The following is a 5,114-nucleotide window of genomic DNA, read 5'->3' on the forward strand; positions in this document are numbered from 1 at the left end:
TTTTAGCTTGTGACATAACACGGGGTGCACGATTAGATATAGGTTACCCATCTCTGTATGCAACTCGGCGGCGCTGAGTGTGCCGCGGGCCAACGGTCAATGTTCGCCGCGGCCGGGCGCGGCTCTCATTGCCCTGTGGGCCCTGGAACGCGCGCCTATTCTTAGTGTCAGTGATTGTGTTTGTGTTTGAGAAAAATAAATAAAAAACACCCCTACATATTCCAGAAGTTGGCGTGGTCTACCCCAACTACGGTGGGAATAGTTAGGACGCTACCGGGTGTATAGGGCAACTCTCCAATCCATGGCAGAGTTCCTTCCCAGAAAGTTGCCTGCTCAGCCACGGTTCACCCACTTTAGTGGATCCTAGATTACTTGATAAGCAACATTGGACAGAAGACAAAGTAAACGCCAACTGTCAAGATTTGTTGTTCCCGTTATTTTTCAGTATCAGATATTTTAGTATTGGTCAGTTTGGCCTCACAGGCCGAAACGGCAGCAGCACAGGGGAATATGAGGGACCTATACAGTATCACCAGACAGCTAGCAGGCAAGTTCCACCAGTCTGGTAAGCCAGTGAAGGACAAGCAGGGCAAACCAATTTCCAGCATTCAGGATCAGCGGGGAAGATGGGCAGAGCACTTCAAAGAAGTTCTTAATCAACCAAACCCAGTAGTAAGGCCAGACATACCACCAGCAGATACACCTCTACCAATAAATTGTGAGAAACCCAGCAGGGCAGAGATCAGACAGGCTATCAGGGCTCTGAAGTCAGGAAAGGCTGCAGGGCCGGATGGAATACCAGCAGAAGCAATCAAGGCCGACATCGCAACCACCACGGAGATGCTCCACAGCCTCTTCGCAACAATCTGGGAGGAGGAGAGGGTGCCGGAAAACTGGAAGGAAGGAGTTATTATCAAAATTCCAAAGAAAGGAGACCTAACCTGCTGCAACAACTACAGGGGAATCATGCTTCTTTCAGTACCAGGCAAAGTCCTGAACAGAGTGTTACTGGAGAGAATGAGAACTGCAGTTGATCCCCTACTTCGAGACCAGCAGGCAGGTTTTCGGAATAACAGATCCTGTGCCGACCAGATTGCCACACTACGCATCATAGTGGAACAATCTATAGAGTGGAACTCCTCCCTATTCATACATTTCGTAGATTACGAAAAGGCCTTTGATAGCGTGGACAGAGAGACACTGTGGAAACTAATGAGGCACTACGGAGTCCCTGAGAAGATCATCTCCCTGGTCCAGAACACCTACCAGGGAATGACTTGCAGGGTCTTACATGCAGGCCAGACGTCAGACAGTTTCGAGGTCAAGACCGGAGTGCGACAGGGATGTCTACTGTCACCCTTCTTGTTCCTCCTGGTCATAGACTGGATAATGAAGACCATCACAGCGGGCAAGAAGGAAGGCATACAGTGGACCCTCTGGTCACAGCTTGATGACCTTGATTTTGCTGACGACCTGGCACTCCTATCACACAGCTATAACCACATGCAGGACAAGACCACCCAGCTATCAATCACATCCCTTGCAGCAGGCCTCAGGATGAACAAAGAAAAGACCAAACTGATGAGGATTAACACCCCGAACACCACCCCCGTCATCATAGACGACAGACCCATCAGAGAAGTCGACTCCTTTACCTACCTTGGCAGCGTCATTGACAAGCAGGGTGGCACAGACAGTGATGTCACTGCTAGGGTAGGCAGAGCCAGAGCAGCCTTTATCATCCTGAAGAACATCTGGGCCTCAAGGGAAATAGTTACTCCAACGAAGGTGCGCATCTTTAACTCTAATGTCAAAAGTGTCCTTCTCTATGGCTCAGAAACATGGAGAATTACAAAGAAAACATTGCAGAAAATCCAGACTTTCATCAACATCTGTCTGAGGCGCATCTTCAAAATCAGGTGGCCAGATAAAATCAGTACTAAGGAACTGTGGCAGAGAGGGAGCCAGGAGCCAGTAGAGAGCCAGATCAGGAGACGGAAGTGGGGATGGATTGGTCACACCCTGCGCAAACCAGCAGCTACCATCACACGACAGGCCCTGACATGGAACCCACAGGGAAAGCGTAAAAGAGGAAGGCCCAGAAACAGCTGGAGGCGGGACTCTGAGGCGTAGTTGAAGAGGCAGGGTACCAGCTGGGGAGAGGTGGAAAAGAAAGCCCAGAGCCTTGTGCTTGTGTTTTATTTATTTATTATTTATTTTTTAATTTGTCTTGTTTTGTCTCTCACTTGAGAGTTTGGGCTGGGTGGGTGTTTAGGGGTAAAAAAAAGAAAAGAAAGGTGTTCTAGTTCTCTGTTCGAACACCAAATGGGGGATAAAGAAAAAAAAACTCATTTAGTTTTTATTAAGTCATTTGTATACTTTGCATTTGTATATTCTTGTCCCTGACTTGTATGCCTTTGTTCGCCAATAAAAAATATATACGTATATACTGTATATTTAAAAAATAAAATAAGAAAGCCCAGAGCCGTGATGGATGGAGAAGAGTCGTTGATGGCCTTTGCTCTGCAAGAGATTCAACGGCATAAGTCAATGATAATGATGTTTCAGTGGCAAAGAACGAGTTGCTTAGGTCTGTTTGGAGCCACGTTGGGGGTGTGTGCTTGTCTGATACGCCTGCTTTCCTGTCTCCCCCCCTCCCTCTCAGGGCCTGAATGGTTTGTCCCATCAATGCATGAAACCGACAGAGCAGCTCACCAACGGCCACTCCAACCACAAACCCGTAAGTACAGCTAACCACAGAGTTTGGGTTGCAGACCTTTTTAACTAATGAATGAATGAATGAATGAATGAATGAATGGTCTTTATTGTCATTGCTATAGTACAGGTACCAAACAACGAAATTTGGGAGGGGTGGCTCCCCTGGTGCTAGGAAAGAAAAAAAAGAAAAGAAAAAAAAAGAAGGGAAAGGAGCTGGTTTACATAAATAAAGGCTATGTACACTATCCACTATACTATACTGTACAGATAAAACACTGTGCTGTACTCTATGCTATGCTATACCTATTCTAACATTTCCTATTTCTCTGCAACCTTATGTACCCTAGGGTTGTCATATTGCACATAGTGTTATTGCACATTCATTTAAAGTGTCGCAGTTTGCAGGCTTGAAATGTACACATTTGTGCCTCAGCACTACACCTGATTTTTCAATCTAGCAGCTGCCTAATGATTCAATCCAGCAGCCTAACTAATGATTAAAATACCTGAATATAATAAAAATTCTCCCTTTTTTCTATGTTTTTTGTATCACATTCCTGAGGAATGGAGTTCTGTGACCTTTGTGTTTCTTCTCAGGTCATGAATGGACTGACACCAGGTCTCAGTGATAAAGACCATGTCAATGGCAACTCACTACTCAAGTCTCTGCCTGTGAGTTAGTCAGGCCAGCTTTATGTCAAATCAATGATGGCCAAAAAAAGCTCGTTAAAGATTGCAGCTTTAAGGATTTCTGGCATAGTATGTTATATTATCAAACATGACAGCTCACCTCTTATCAGCTGATATGATATATGTTTGTTAAAGGATTTCCTTCTTTGATTTACTCCTCTAGATTTCAGCTCTGAAGCAGAATGGCCTTCTGCAGTCACTGGCAACTGGAGGGGAGCAGCCCAGGTCTGAGGGTAAGATTCACACACACACACACACACACACACATACACGCACACGCACACTGTCTCACACTCTTTTGGATCCTCCTTCCAAAGGAAAGGCTGAGTGTATCCTAGTTACCAGGCAGCCTAGGTAGAAAACCTCCCTCAGGAGTTGAGGCTGCTAGCAGGATGGGGCGGGGCAGAGGGTCCTACAATGTGTTCTATATGGGTCTGCATAGAGAGGGAGAGAACTCAGCTTCAGACTGAAGATGAACTGGGTGGGGGGTGACAGCATGGCCTCTTGGCTAAGTGGCTATTCACCAGTATGTACAGTATTTATACAGTGTTTGTGTGTGTGCAGGTGAGTGGGGGTGTGTGTTGGTTCTCCTTACCAACAATTTCTGTGTCTTTACAGAGGAGAGTGCTGAGGTGGAGCAGGCTCGAGAGGAGTGGGAGGCACTGGAGAGTATTCAACCTGGTGAGCTACACTCACACCTGTTCCGCTCGTTTCATTGTGTCCCATTAGCTGTGTATTCAAGCGTGTTTTTGTGGTGTCTCTCCCAGTTCACAGTGAGGAGTCGAGCCCCACCCCTCTCATCTCAGACCTTGGGGAGCTGCTGGGAATTACTGCGTGTGTGTGTGTGGGTGTGGGTGTGGGTGTGTGTTGTGTAGTACTGTATGTTTTAATTTCAACTGTACGCTCAATGTAAAATTTGCACTTTTATGTCAATATTGTATTTATTGTAACAATGTCATTACATTACACTGGGTAAGGATGCCTGCCAAGTTAATAAATGATTGCACATCATACAATGCTTTGAGGATTCTTCTTATTCGACTATTGCCCAAACCAGGAATAAGAGCAAGGAATCGAACATGTCAGCCCTGATCGATTTATCCAAATAAACAATTTAAGTTATACTGTAAATGTCATTAGCACACCTCACTTGAAAAAATACTCTATTTGACAGATAATGAAACATTCAGTATATCTTGCATGAAAGCAACCAAAAATGACATTAACCACATAAAGGAATCACTTGAGCAAACTTGGTGAACTCTCTGGAGTCTTCACAATTAATATGTTAATATTCCATTTACTAAACTGGGAGGAGAAGGGGAATTCTACAGGCCTTTTTTAAAAACCACAACCAAGTCCAGTTCATAAAAATGTCTTCCAGTCTCTGGATAGATGTAAGCTATGTGTGTGTTGCCAAAGCGAGCAGGTGTTTAGCCATTGACATGTGTGTGAGGATCCCAGCAGGCCTGGCAGAAGCTCTGCGGGCCAGCAGCACATTCCCCAGGATGGAGTCAACACTGCAGCTCACGCCAGAGGGGAAATCTGTCCTCCATTATTGTCAATCTTGTAACATTTTCCTATGATGTATAGTTTTAATTGTTCCAGAAAGTTTTGTAACTTTTTGTTTTCTTGGATATGGTGTGGACTTGGGAGAAAAAAAGGGGTTTTGGGGAATAACAAGATCTCTTATTATGCAACGCAGA

The sequence above is a fragment of the Nansenia antarctica genome, assembly GCF_963989245.1.
Source record: "Nansenia antarctica genome assembly, chromosome: 5".
In the NCBI taxonomy this organism is placed as follows: Eukaryota; Metazoa; Chordata; class Actinopteri; order Argentiniformes; family Microstomatidae; genus Nansenia; species Nansenia antarctica.